This window comes from Asterias rubens, chromosome 15 (assembly GCF_902459465.1).
Source record: "Asterias rubens chromosome 15, eAstRub1.3, whole genome shotgun sequence".
NCBI classification, from domain to species: domain Eukaryota; kingdom Metazoa; phylum Echinodermata; class Asteroidea; order Forcipulatida; family Asteriidae; genus Asterias; species Asterias rubens.
The window spans coordinates 5,826,203-5,841,926 of record NC_047076.1 but is presented as its reverse complement, the minus strand read 5'-3'; the positions used below and the strand labels follow the sequence as shown (position 1 = coordinate 5,841,926).

At 38.8% G+C, this 15,724-nt stretch overlaps 1 protein-coding gene across 3 annotated transcripts in view; it reads left to right on the top strand.

Moving 5' to 3' along the window:
* The first annotated feature begins 841 nt into the window (after window positions 1-841).
* LOC117299854 (histone deacetylase 4-like) overlaps window positions 842-15,724 on the top strand; it is an 82,857-nt gene continuing 67,974 nt past the window's right edge. Inside the window, exon 1 of one of the 3 annotated variants that reach the window (XM_033783413.1) lies at window positions 842-949. The gene's annotated coding sequence lies outside the window, so the exon portion shown is untranslated. Of the gene's footprint in view, window positions 1,001-8,317; window positions 8,441-15,724 lie in introns of those variants that run through there. The other 2 variants (XM_033783415.1, XM_033783416.1) reach the window with 2 other exon arrangements.

Sequence of the window (15,724 nt, the reverse complement as noted above, 5' to 3'; positions counted from 1 at the left end):
CCAATTGAGATGCATTTTTGCAAGGACCCTTTTGGCAAAATTGATGCTTTAACACAATGTTGGCTTGAGCATGGATTAATTATATACTAATCTACTCGCGGATGCCAGTGATATTTTATTCGTTTTAGATAGGCCCGCTATTTATTCCCAGTCACTGCATAGAAAACATCGCAGCAAAAGAATAAGTAAATCAGCGTTATTTGTCTTGTTAATGTCATGTAAATCATAAATAATAATATCGAAGTCTTAGCGCACGTATCTACCAAAAGGATCAGAAAGATAATGTTATTGCGGCGATGAATTCTGAGACCCAATTAGATTGCAGCATGCAGCCAGTGTTTGTGTAACTTCAGTGTTTTTTTTTTTTAAAGAATAGACCTTTGTTTGTTTTGTCGTTCACAAATAATTATTTTGTTTTTGGGTAAAATACAACTCTTTATTTCTAACACAACTCGATTTCGATACCTACAGTACACGACAAGTGCAAGGGAAACAACACTGCCTTTCAACCGTGGCCCGGCGCGGCTTTGCTAATTGCCTGAGGGAAATGCTTGTCGCTAAAAATAAACCCTGAAACTATTTGATTGGATCTAGTTTATCACGTGACTTCATATCTTGGAAATGTTTCTTCCGTGCAGTAACGTGTAGATCACGATAATCACAGTTTAAAGCATTTACAGGTTTGGAATTTTGCTCCAAAAATAGCAACATCTAATTACTGATAATTTTTGGTTTGAACCAAAAAGATACAAACTAAAATATCAAAAACGGTTATATTCTAATCGAGAGTTTGACACGAAATGCTCGTTCGAAACTATGCTTGAGAAATATCAGGGTTCAAGATGGCGTGTAGAGTTCACAACTGAAGGCTTGGTCAAAACGGCAAACTTTCTCCTGCGTTTACGGACGTTTGTTGCTCCGGTGCTGGTGCTCAGGGCTACCTTCGAAGGTAAGTTCTGAAGCCAGGTTTAACTTGTCTCCTTTTAGACTCAGTTGGCAGGTAGGTTGGGGCTGGAACTATCGCTAAAGACGTGACAGACGTTGTGTGTTAATTTCACATGTTGATTGTTGTTAAATTGTTAGCGTTGCACATTAAAATACAGCGGTTTGTCGCACTCGGTTGTTTTTTTTGCGTGTGTTGATACGGTGTCTGTGCACGTAGACATTGGTCAGTGTACATGGTGTACGAACCTCGCTCGACATTTTGTTGGTTCTGCTTGTAAAAAAGACCACTCGCTTTGTACAAATTGTAGTGGGAAAACTGAACCTGTGTAAGAGCTAGTGCATTGAAGTATGTGATGTTTTGAGACTGGTTTTATGTCACTGTACCTAGCTAGGTCAACATTGAAATTGACTTATTGAGATTTGACATTGATTGATTAACAATGATTGGCAATAGACAGCAGGGTTACACTTACAAAAATATCATTTACTTTCAATTTTGTTTCAGTTTACTTTCTTCAGTACTGAGGGTATCCTTTCTCCATATACTTACTTTTTCAAATATATTTAAAATGCATGAAGCAAAGCACAGAAATTTAATTTTTGTGAATAAATAACATGAAATAAACAGACAAAAAAATAAGTATAAAACAAATACATGTACAATTTTCTAATGCCTGCTTAATGTTAGATCCAGTAGCTGGGGCGCTGTACTCCTCTTTTTAATTACTGACTTCAACAATCGTAAAGGCACCAAGAAACCATGTGGTTATGATGCATTAGGGTATTTGCTATGATTTTTCGCACAACCCCTTCTAAAAATTTCGCAAAATGATGCTTGCCGATAGCACATAAATCTGGATTGGGTAGAATTTTGCGCATTCTGTTTTCTGCAATGTTCAAATTGTACGAGTCTGTAGAAAGCATGCAGTATGAGCAACCATAGTTGCGATAACGTAACCCTCCTCCCGATGCGTAGCCGGAGGGTTACGAGCCAAATTCGAATCGTACAGGGCAAAATGGTCAAACGCGTACAATTTCGACAGCTAGTCAACAAATTTGCTCCATTTTTACCACTTTCGAAAATCATGACACAATATTTCAGAACACGAACTTAGTCCTCAATGTCCAATGTTAATTCAAATCCTTATATAACACCATTGAGAAACTATTTTGAAGAAAAAGGACAAAAACCAGATTCCGGAGCGAAACAGTCACAAATTTTCCAGGTTGATATTTGAACCTGTAGCATCACACGTTTTTGACTTCCTGATATGTTCAACGCTTTATTTTTTGGTCACCAAGCGCTGAACCACAGGTACCAGCCTATTCGATTGATGAACTGTCGAGCTGCGGTCAAGTTGGACTAAACCATTCTGTGAAAGGGGTGTTACAAGGCAGTGCGTGCTCGCTGTATGACTGAACGGCGGGTATTGTAAACCGACAGCGCACACGCACTGCTGCACTGCCTTGTAACACCCTTTCACAGAATGGATTCGAATTTGGCTTGTAACCCTCCAGCTCCGCCGTCCGAAGGAGGGTTACATTATCGCAACTAGAAAAACCACTGCAATAAGTAAAGATCAAATAAAACTACAATTAACACTTGAGTCAATTTTAACGTGAGTTCAGAGAAGGGGTCAGAGACATAGTTTTGGGTGGAAGAGCTGGAGTTGAACCTGCAGCCTCCGGATTAATGTGACGCGATCTACCAATTGAGCTCTATCTAGACCTATGTTGGCGCTAGTGCTGGGCGAATAGTGAAATTTTGATAATCGAATACTGCTGGCCAACTATCCGAAATTAACCGGATATTCGAATAGTTTTTTTCGCCGCTAGAGGGCGCTATTTAAAATTAAAATAAAAAAATTAAAAAATTAAAAATATTTTGTTTGGGCGCCAGAGGGCGCTGTTCGTTTGTGAATTAGATCTTATGGCCGGATTGATATTAGTTTTAGACAGTGTCACTCAGTTCATTCATAAAAACAACTGGATCTAATTTAAAGATGGCGATTTGCTTTTTCTTTTGATCTTGATTGACTCTACGTGAAGGAAAACTTTCGTAATCTTTGAACAAATTACGTCAGAAATGTCATTGTTTTAACTCTTCACGGAGGTGAGCATAGTTAAATACTTAATTTATGCTGTTTTATGCTGTCTTAATAGAAGTTTCATATGGATTCAGACAAAACATTCCTATCAGTTGTCGCCCGACGTCCGCGGATATTCGGATATTAAAGAATATCCGGTTACTTGGTTGTAATTACAGAACTATCCGGTTTATAAATAGGTATTCGTGCCCATTGCGGATATCCGGTTAAGAAAAAAAAGGCATTCGTGGTTACGGATTGGAAAACCTATTCGCCATTAACCGGATATTCAAATAATTCGCCCAGGCATAGTCGGCGCAAATCATGCGGTCTCCTTACTTTGTCAATTTTGTTTTAGGGTGCAAGTCATAACCCATACCACCAGTCAAAAGAGAGTCAGGTCTGAGACTTGTCTTTTTTTCCCACATTCATAGAGACTACTGGAAAAATGAGAGCATCACAAAACTTAATTTGACCTTAGAGCCCTCTTTAATGCACGTAAACATTGAAGTGGCGTTAAACGTTGTATGAGATCTCTAGTTCTCAGACATGAGTTATGAGCGCAGTTACTTTCATTAGACATCTGCAGCATATCAGCAGCATATTAGGTTAATTATGTACAGGAATAGGAAAGACCCAAAAGGATGTGCTAAAATAGCTCGAATAATGAAATTTCCTGAAATGTTAAATCTGGCTGAGTTAACTTGCCTTGGCTATAGGTGTGGTGCTGTAAAATTACGACAGCTTTAGCTTTCAACTCTGCCGTGGACATGTGTTCGGATGATATATATTTTCCCTGCAGTAATGTGAAACTGATTGTGGATGGAATTAATAAAACACTGCTGGAACGCAGAGGAAGTAAGTAAGGTCACTAGATATTTTGAAATACCTCACTTGCAATTTGAACATTAGAGATTTATGTTTACGACAAGTGAAAATTTTATCCCAAAAAATTCTTTAGAAATTATTTTAAGAATACATTAAGAAACAGTATTGCTCTTTGAAAGTGTGTCTTACAGGTTGGTGCAACGAACATGTTTGTTTGCTTGGTGTTTTTTCTGTTTAGAAGATCTTCCCAAATAATGGAAAATGGCAAAGCTTCCACAATGGGTTATAAACGCACAGCAGGCAATGGCTAATCTCTCTCATACAAACATTGTTTTAATTTCTATATGAAATTTCTTGGCCTTTGGGCCGGGGGGGGGGGGGGGCCTTTGAAAGTTTCCCGTTGACTTTAAGATTTACCAATGGTAGTTCTTTATGCAAAATGAAAATGGCCTTGCCCTCTCAAAGATGAAATTAATGGCCTTCTGTACAGTGATCAAAATTTCCCATTCAAGTGGTCCCTCTGAATGGTGTAAGACGTCATTCCATGTAATGGGAGACTACAACTCGAGGGTCATCTGTTCCGGTTTTAATTTTAGCCCTGTGGAGACATCAGTCGTCCCCTAGAGGTTTCTAACCCATTGAACTCCAGTGTCCTATGTTCTTGGTGCTTGGCACATAAGGTGTAGTTATGGATACTAATAAGATCTTGTTATAGCTGGCTCAGGGAGTTCCATGGTTGGCTTTTTGAAGCGGTATCTCTGGTGGTGTTTAGTTGGACTGCTTGGTGAGAATCTGTCATGTAAAGTCTAGTATTCTTGTAGTTTTTTTATGTTTTTTTCTCTTTCATGTACGTACTGCACTCATTGGTGCACTGCAGGCAGGGCTGATATTTTATGGAGGCGCCAGAGGCAAGTGGTGACTTTTGAGACGGTAGCGGGCATCCCACTCGCTGGTTCTTTGTCATCGCCTTCTCAGTGACAGCGACGAGAATAAAAGAAAAGCACCAATATCCGCTATGACCTTGAAAGTCTCCTGTTGCCTCAATGTCCCTGGCCATTGCCTTGGTGCCCCTGGAATTGTGTTCTGTAGGAATTTGTATTGTGACAGGTGTGCTTTATTTGGGAAAGACTGCCTTACCCTTTAAATAAATGTCAGGCTTTGTTTACACACAGGGCACAAATTTTTGCTAAAATCTTGTACACCTTAAACTTAAAGGAGTAGGTCTTTCCTGTGAACAAAATAAGTAATCTGAAATGAATCTCTGACCTGAAGTTACTTTGTTGAGGTACACAAAAGTACAGTTTACAAGAATTGTAATTGTACTGGTACATTTTAAAATACAGAGTCGTAAATGTTTCTTCAAGGATTTGTTTTCTTGAATTTAATTTCTATTGCACCTCATTTACATAATTGTAGCTTGTTTTCATGGGGGATCTTCCCACAATCCTTACTCCTTAAAGGCAATGGTAATTTTTAAAGGCATTGGTAATTACTCAAAATAATTATTAGCATAAAACCTTTCTTGGTAACGAGTAATGGGGAGAGGTTGATAGTATAAAACATTGTGAGAAACAGCTCCCTCTGAAGTGCCATAGTTATAAATCGAGAAAGAAGTAATTTTCCACCAATTTGATTTCGAGACCTCAGATTTAGAACTTGAGGTCTTGAAATCAATCATCTAAACGCACACAACTTCGTGTGACAAGGGTGTTTTCTTCTTTTATTATTATTACCTCCCAACTTTGATGACCGATTGAGCTCAAATTTTCACAGGTTAGTTATTTTATGCATATGTTGTGATACACCAACTGTGAAGGCTAGTCCTTGACTATTACCAACAGTGTCCAGTGCCTTTAACAGGAATCAGGTTTAGGTCTTTCCTGTGAACAAAATAAATATTCTGAAATGAATCTCTGACCTGAAGTTACCTTTTTGAGGTACTCATAGTTCAATTATTTTACTTACACAGAGTCGTAAAATTTGTCTTCAAGGATTTGTTTTCTTGCAATAATTTGTATTGCACCTCATTCAAAACATAACCGAGCTTGTTTTCATTGGCGATCCTTACATAACTAACTGTTATTGGATTCCTGCAGGCAAGGTCATAGAAGTCCAGAAATCTTACAGATAAGGATTTGTGGGCATAAACCCCCAGAGAAGAATGAGCACAAATCCAGTAAGCTGTGGTGTTGTGTAGGGATTCTTTCTCATTTGCAGTGGATTCATAATAGGTGACTATACAAAACAGCAGGCGGTTTTTGCCGTCGTCGGGAAATTCTGCATTGATCAAACGGTTTAGCTGTATTTCTTTTTTTTAAGGTGAATAATGCAGGGGACTGTTCAGTGTGTGGCTAAGACCTGAGACAGTGAGAGTGGAACACTTTTATAACAGGAATATGATGATTTCTTGTTACTCCCAGAGGAAAATTGCTGTACCCCTTCAAGAGTGGCGTTGAAGGCCTGCGCAAGCTAGTGTTTTACTTACCGATACACTCAAATGTGTGGACCAATATGCACAAACAAATTTTTAATTAAGATCAAACCGCCCCAAAAATCTTAAGTTTAAGCCATTAAGAATGTTCCAGATTGCACAGTTTAAAACCAGACATAAACAGCAGACTTTAAAAGTCAGTATGAGGACTTGATTCCAGACCAAACTTCAATTCAATTCAATTCAATTCAACAACAGTTATTTCCACCATGGATAATCACTATAGAAAAAAAAACCCAATTGATACAATAAAACTAATACGTGGAGGCATTACACAGGAAGCCGAAGCTTATAAACGGAATGCCTTAAACGCAAACAATAAATATATTTAAATAAAACAATAATGAACAAGTAAGACAAAAAAAACAAAACAAAACAATGAAACAAAAACGACAAACAAATGGAGAGGACAAAATTTGGGTCCAGATTGCCCCATCACAGTTTTGGAAAATACTCAGGATAGAACCTTGCATTAGCAGAAGTTAGCCAGTCGGAATAGTTTAGAAAATATTGCTTGTGACTGTCTCCTTGTTATCTTTGGCTTAGGAATACACATACATGTGCAAAACGTGTTTGAATATTGGGTGTATTTGAGGAACATTTGGAAAAGCGAGTTTCTTTTTCTAAAATATTCGGCAGTGTCACCAATGTACAGCGCAGACATGTTATTTTCGTAAGTACAGTTACGACTCGTAGATCAGTGTCAATAAACACGATTAAGGAACACGTTGCCTTGGATCGGACGAGTTGTTCTATAAAAAGTGTTTGTAACAATTTTGTTTTTAAATGCATATGGTTTGAAAGATGTTTTAAAAGTAGAATACAATGATCCACACAAGTTTTCCTCGAAATTGCGTGGTTTTCCTTTTACTGTACAAACTAACACATTCGGGAGTCAAAAATTTGACTCCCATAAATGGCCGACCGTGTTAGTCGACGGGGTAAAAAGAAAACCGTGCGATTTCGAGGCATGTTTGTGTGGATCATTTTATTTTACTTTTACAACATCTTTTACTCATGCATTTTATAACAAACGGTTACAAACGCTTTACAAAGACCAACTCGACCGATCCAAGGCAACGTGTTCCTTTAAAATCCCAAGTGAAAGCCTTTCCACAATCCTCTCACTGGCTATTTTTAGCCCGACTATTATCGCAGTCAGTTGTTTGAGGTGCCTGTCGAAACTGAAACCTATTCAAAGGGCTTTTTGAAAAGTCCACAAAGGCACGTTCCATGTGAATAGAATGGAGCCTTCTGGATTGAAATTAATAGCTACACTAGGAATTTGGGAAGTGTGTTAATTAGCTGGATCTTATTTTGCACTGTGTGTTTAGCTCGCAGGAGCTGTGATATCTACACTAATCATAATAATTATGGGAAACTTGACACTTTGTTTAATAATTTGAACATAAATTAGAACAAATTTTGAAATGTGCCCCCTTTCTTTGCATCAGAAGTTGATAAAAATCAGAGAGTTCGAACTCCAATAAATATAAGATTGAATGTTTTCTTCTATTGAGCTGTGTACAAATATCGTGCTTGCATAAAGTCTGCCAACTTTCTAACATGTGATGTCACAGGTCACAGTGGGCAGGTAAAAGGCACAGTGTAGTAGCCCAGTGGGCTTACTTTAAGATAAGCTTTTAAAGCCCGAACATGTCTCAATATGAGCAAGATGGTCAATTATACGGTTCAGTTCCTGTAATTTTTTTTATTTTTGAACAATGCATGCTAAATGAGGTACCTTGTTGTTTTTTTCTCAGAAGGACAGACAATATGAGTTATTGATTTGAGAAAATCCTCTATTGTGAGGCCGTCGGCCTCATAGGAAACATTGATTAGTTTCTTCATTGATGTTCTCTTCCATCAGGGTAAAAAAAGAAGTGAGGGGGGGGGGGGAAGGCAGACGGAAATGTGGAGGGTACATGTTAGGCATCTTCAGACGGCTGCGGCTGTTTCTATGGGTGTTGCTAAGGACTGACGATGCATCATCGCTTGTTCATGTGATGATGAAGTCATAGCCGCAGCCATAGGAGCTCATGGACACGGTGTCAGACTTCATCAGTGGATGGAGACTCTGTGGATCACGGTAAATTTTTCTTCCTTCTGCTCAAAACAGCTACGGCTAGATCAGCGCATCTGCTAGTGTTGAAGAAAAGGCAGACATGAGAGATCTAGCCAAAGCTGTAGCCAAACAGAGGCTATGACATGAGGTTTATTTAGTCGGGTTTCCTTTTCATAAAGGGATAATCAGAGTTGGAATTGGACATCAGGAGCCTGACAGGGCAGTGACATCTACTTAGATTAAGGTCTTACGTGTTGTCTATTATAAGTATTAAGGTCACTCCTTGTCTGTTACTCTTGTTCAGATTACTGGCTTTCTCCTTGCTGGAAGGGTCATCACATTGTTGATTGATTATTATGTACATGGATGAATGGAGCTGCAATTAATCCTATGTTGGATTTAGGGCTTTGGCTGTGGCTATGGCCTTAGAAGCCCAATTTCATAGAGCTACTATGCATATATATTTGCTTTTAGCATGAAATTTCTTCCTTGATAAAAACAGGATTACCAACCGATTTTCCATTTGTTGCATATTGCCTGTTCCTGGTATTCAGCTGATTGTTTGCTTGTCCTGAAAATCACGTTTTTTCTTCTTTAGTTTTTATTAAAAAGTCACTGTTTTTTCATTGTTTATTTTGGTCTGAGTGGGGGTGGGGGGGTGCAGTTATCCCCTTTCCTTTCACGAAAGAGTCACTGGCCTTCCCTGAATGTGAAATCCTACAGCCAGTGCAAGTCCAGCGATCTACCTTAGCAGTGGTCTGCGGGCCAAATGCCAAGACACTGGGGTACCATTCAAAATTCACTCCAAGTAATCCCATTTAGGTGACACGTTGCCTTGGATCGGGCCAGTTGGTCTATGAAAAATGTTTGAAACCATTATAAAATGCATGGTTTGAAAGATGTTTGAAAAGTAGAATATTTTAACGTTCCACACAAATATGCCTCGAAATTGCATGGTTTTCTTATATGTCGTGAACTAGCACGGCACGCCATTTTGTGGAGTCAAGTTTTTGTGTCCATATAGAGGCCGACCTTGTTAGTTCGCAAAGTAAAAGGAAAACCACGCAATTACGAGGCATGTTTGTGTGGATCACTACATGTGTATTCTACTTTTAAAACATTTTTCTAACCAATGATTTCGTAACATAACGGTTTCAAATGCTTTTCATAGACCAACTCTACTGATCCAAGGCAATGTGTCAGCTTTAAATTATGGCAATCGTATACTTATAGCTGACGGACCAGTGAAAGGAAAAGCTTATTGGTTCTGCGAGTAGTTACGGTAAAGGTCAAGCCCAGCAATGCTATACAGCTTCATCGCATACATTTTGTACACCCAGCATATACTCGTCTTTGTAATTGTGTAACTCACGAATGGAGGTCGAGTCCGGCTAAATTTGTTGTTCAAATAAGACGATCTATTTTTAGCCTTGACTGTCTGGGTTTTATTGTATTCGCTTTTGAGGAGTGATGGATAGAATGTCATGTCGAGATCATTCATGTGTGTATTTATTCACAACGCTCCAGAGGGTAAATTGAAAAAACTCCGTCCATCGATAACACATGGACGATGGGGATATTCAATTATAGTAACATGTTCACGAAGATGTTTGCAGTGTCTTAATTTTGTTTTTTTATATTACTTTCATAGAGTGAATTGTTGACAGGTCAGACGCAATAACCCTTTTTATATAAACTGCGAAAAAAATACCAGTGTTAGAGAATAAAGAGTATGAATTTTGGCTTAACCCACTTACACCGATAGCACTGTAGTGCTTTCCTGAGTTCTGTGAAAAACGTCACAGGCATATATTACTCGGGTGGGATTCGAACCAACGACCTTTGCAATTCTAGAACAGTGTCATACTGAGAGCAGTGTCATACATACCAGCATGTACCAACTAGATCACCAAGATTGCCTCATACGTGTAGGCTACATGTACATAAAAGTATGTAGAGGCAGTTCGAATCCTAGGTTTGAGCAGATATCATTTACTTGCTAAAATGACCCGAGGTGCTGTATATTATTTTTTTAAATGGCCTGATGTTGAACAGCTATAGCAGAATCTTTCATTAAAAAGGCAAAACAAAAATGGTAACAGTTGGCATGACAGTGCACTATTCTGAACTAAGCTTGGGCGATATCGCGATATTAATTTGGACACGATTTCGATATCGGATGGATTTGGTTTTAATCGAAATATCGATATATCGATTAAATATCGCGATGTATTTGCTAGCTGAGACATCTTGCACCCCATAGGTTTGGAGTAAAACCAGAAGAATAGGTCATTAGAACACCTCTCTTATGCTAGGACTGTCTCTTCTACAACTTTCACTTGGAGTTTTAAGACTGATGATGTCAAATTTCATTAATCGCGATTATATCGAATATCGCGATATATTGTCGGCGATATATCGTGAATAAAATAAATCGATATCGCCCAAGCTCATTCTGAACATTGAAAGGTGCTGTCAAATTACATGTGCATGTACACCATGCGCAGGCCTGGTCGGTTTTGTTTTGCAAAGGGCACTTCCACTGTCTATGGGAAACTTTTCAAGGGGAACAAAGAGGCCATGGCCACAGACCCGCTGGCCTCGATGTAATTTCAGGCCTGGATGTATAGTATATTGAATTTCACTTGAGGCCCAAAGTTGTTAACCCATTGCCAGGTCTGGAGTTTCGTCTTTGAAAGGGCAAGGTCTTTTTCATTCTGCAAATGGCACTTCCATTGGAAATTCTTAAAGTTTTCAAAGCATTTCTTCTTGGGTAAAGGGCACCCAATGAGGAAATTGTACTTTTCTACTGTAGCCTTTCAAGGGCACCAAGGCAATCGTGAAGTATCAGGCCTGAAACTTTTAAAAAGGGCACCACCAATGCCAAGACCATGGGTAATGGAGGCCATGGCCTGCAAGTAATTCCACTCCAGGCCTGCTTATATTTAGTAAGAAATAATTTGTTTTTTAAAAAGGAACAAAATACAGGCTATACACGTAATCATAACTATATACACAGCCGTCGATTTCACAAAGAGTTGGACTCGTCTTATCTCGAGTTAGGACGAGTACGTAACTCGTCCTAACTTAGGATTAATCTTAAGGTCTGCATGCTACAGTGCAGGGTTGGGACTCGTCCTAAGTCATAAGATTAATCCTAAGTTAAGAAGAGTTTTGTGAAATCGACGGCTGTAGTTATAGCCCCTATGAAACTGAAATGAAAGCCGTCTGAAAGTATGTTTGGACATCATGTGCACACCTGAACCCACCACTTTTATTGTGTAATGTAATGGTGAACGTACACATGTGTACAGTAGGACGTAATGTTTGCAAATAGTTTGCAATACAAGTTTGTAACCCATATGCACATGAACATGGGAATGTTGTACCATACATGTTCTGCCATTCTGCAAATCTGAAAGACTAAGGTACTGATACTTCACAGAGGCAGCAAAGCCAATTGCCTCTATGCCCCCAAGTCATTGCCTTAGTGCCCTTTAAATGATCTAGTAGAAATTTATAATTTCTTCCTAGGGTGCCCCTTACCAAGGAGAAAATGCCTTGGTGCCCTTGCCCCCCCTTGCCATTTCGAAACAGAGCTTACAGGTCTTGTACTGTGGATCCTTTAAAGGAAAACGTTGCCTTGGATCGGTCGAGTTGGTCTTTGAAAAGCGTTTGTAACCGTTTGTTATAAAATGCATCTGGGTAGAAAGATATTGTAAAAGTTGAATACAATGATCCACACAAACATGCCTCGAAATTGCACGGTTTTCCTTTTACCTCGTCGAATAACACGATCGGCCATTTATGGGAGTCAAATTTTTGACTCCCATAAATGGCTGACCGAGTTAGTTCGCACAGTAAAAGGAAAACCACGCAATTTTGAGGCAAATTTGTGTGGATAATTGTATTCAACTTTTACAATATCTTTCTACCCAGATGCATTTTATAACAAACGGTTACAAACGCTTTTTATAGACCAACTCGTCCGATCCAAGGCAACGTGTTCCTTTAATGTCCAGTGTGTGTGTGTGGACATGGACTTCTATCAATATTTTCACTTCACTACCAGTCCCAAAATAGACACTCCGGCGTTGTTTTCAGACTAGTGTGTTGATAACCCTGCTTGTTATCTGACAAGGAAGTCCTTGTAGGACATGATGTGTAGTAGGTCTTGTGTTTTTCTTTCTTTCGCGTTGTCTTGCATGATCAGCGACTTATAATATGTAATTGTTCTGGGTAAAAAAAAAAAAAAAATGTTACTTTGTAATTATGTTTTGTTGTTGTAATAATGCAAACTTTACGGCTCAATTTGTATTGGGGGAAGTCCGCAAGACCACATGGTTAGTAGCTCAAAATCATTACTGGGGACCATAAATGTTTTTCACAAATCAAGAATCAAAATGAAAACGAAACAACAACACAATGTAATAGATGTTAAATTTGCATCGGGGATAAAGAATATTAATTTTGGTTTTTACCCATACACCGATGTGTGTTAGCACTGTATACTCAGTACTTTCCCGAGTCCTGTGAAAAATATCACAGGCATGTTACACGGGTGGGATTCGAACCCACGACCCTTGCAATTCTAGAGCAGTGTCTTACCAACTAGACTACCGAGGTTCACTAATTTGCGCATGGCAAATGATGTTGGATAGTCTTAACAGTACAGTGATAAGTACACATTTTCATATTCCCCCTTTTATGAGGCCCTCTATGCATTTATCCACAGTATATTTATTGATTTTATTCAGCACTAGAATCAAGCGTACCAAGAAAATATACCAAGTAAACTGATTAAAAAGCCAATGATAAATACCACAAAAAGTTGTTTAAACACAATCAATTTTATTTCCATCAGGTTCCTTAAAGAAGGCAAACAAATTAAATACAAATTGAGAAAAATTTGACAGAAAAAAGCGAAGAAATGTAATCAACAATTTCCCTAAGTATACACTAGTTTGGTTCTACTCTCACTTATAAGTTTAGAATTTGTGAAAAATATGGAGAAGAAAAATATTCTGTAGATTTTTTGCTATTATGGCTGATGTTGACTTTCAATCAATTGTATATTGTAGCTAAATCGTGCCATCTGCGGACTTAACCATTCTAATGCGTTGATTTTCAAGTCATTATTCACCAGTACAATTCATTGATTATTTAGTGGGCCATCGTGCATGCAACTCAATAACAGCCTTAATGTTTATTGAATGAACTTCCCCTTTTGCTAGACTGAGAAATTAGTTATTTTTATGAACCACTGTATGGAAAGGTTGTTGTTGTGTCTTTCAAGCAAGAGCCCCTTTTAATTATAAATATCAAAACCAGGCATTGCTTGTTGTGTTGAATTATGAGTGAAGGTGGGTGGGGCGGCGAAGCCTCGGTGAAAAAAATAAACACGCTAGCATTCACACATGCCTCATCTAATGACAGTCGAATCTACCTCACTCTCCCCTGCACTGAAGCCTTCACTAGCAAAGGCCAAATAGACATAACGGGGGATATTTATAGAAACGGCGATCTATATTTAGAGTTATTAAGAGTGTCGCCCGGTGCCCATCCAGGCACCGGCTGCTCCTACAAGCTCCAGGTCAGCTGAAGAGGAGGAAGTCTGGCGACAAAAGCAAGCAGAAGGCTGACCTCTTCAGGCTGGTCATTATGCGCTGATATGCTGGAGTCTTGGAAAGAAGATATGGAACAACGGCAACAGCGAAATCCCCGGCGCATCAACAACATGAGTTTCTCGTTGTAATGCATGGCACAATCTAGAATAAGACAGATTGGAGAGAAAACAAAAATGACCACTGTCAACAAAACAAAAACATTTGCTCTAGGTGGTTGTTAAAATAAAAAAAAATCCAATCCTCATTGTTTTTTTGTGAATTATCCACATGACAGACTGCATAATTAAACTCATTAATTATCTGCGCTCGTTTGTTAACATTGAATGCTGTATGGATGGTGAATGCGGGAGTGTGTGTGTAAACAATCTCTTGGCGTTGTTGCAGTCGGGAGCTCACTGCTTATCAAAGCACCTGCCTCCACTGATGTGCCACCACTGCATCCTTGTGTCTCCTTTTCAACAACTCGTCATGCCTACAAGGCATCAGATGTAGCTATGCAAGTTCAAAGACCTTTTTTTGTTTTGTGGTATGAAATTGTATGCAACAGCCACCATTCTAGTGCGAAGGGTTGATCGGATGGTTTAGGTGTGAGGTAAGTTCTGTGTTTGGTCGGGTGTGAGCGAGATAGCTGTGCTTAATTACTTTGTGTGAACCATTTCATTATTGTGATATACATATGGGTACAGTACGAATGTTATGAATTTGAACTTGGTCTACATTTTTAATTTATATATTAATAGAGTTATAACAGGCATCGAGGGTACTGTAAGTGTCTTTACGCATCGCCAATGTGTGTTAAGCACTGTGCACTAACCGAGTTCTGTTAAAAAAAAAAAACATCCACAGTTTTTTTGTTACTTGGGTGGGACTGTCGTGAGCAGCCGATGTGTACAATGTTAAAATCTCTCGTTGACAATTACCAAAGGTGTCCAGCAGTGCTTTTAAACTGTCACAGAGCTTGCTGATTGAACATTTATTTAAATCGGTGGTTATTTTAACCTCGCATGCTTCCTTTTTCCGATGGCTGCCAAATGCAAATGATATGCCACGGCTCGCAGCAACGAGGAAGAGAAAGTAGTGTGATCTATTTTTAGAACGCTTTAAATAATTTAATAAGGTTTGTGTTGTTATCTGGTTGAGTCTGATGATATTCAGATTGTACTGTGAGCATGTACAGTATATATGTACATGGTTGGTAACAGATACTGTAGTCATGCTGTGTGGAGCACTGTGTCCTACATGTATGTAAATGAATGATCATCGAGCAAGTGTTTCACTACTGGGGCCGATCAGGGGTTTAAACTGGGATGAGAAATTACAGAGTGTTTATGCCTGCCTGGTGAAGAAATCACCTATTAATTTCTTCATTAAAGGCAGTGGACACTATTGGTAATTACTCAAAATAATTATTAGCATAAAACCTCACTTGGTAACGAGTAATGGGGAGAGGTTGATAGTATAAAACATTCTGAGAAACGGCTCCCTCTGAAGTGATGTAGTTTTCGAGAACGAAGTAATTCAGATTTAGAATTTGACGTCTCGAAATCAAGCATCTGAAAGCACACACGTTCGAGTGACAAGGGTGTTTTTTCTTTCATAGTTATCTCGCAACTCCGACGACCAATCAAGCTCAAATTTTCACATGTTTGTTATTTTATGCATGTTGAGATACACCAAGTTA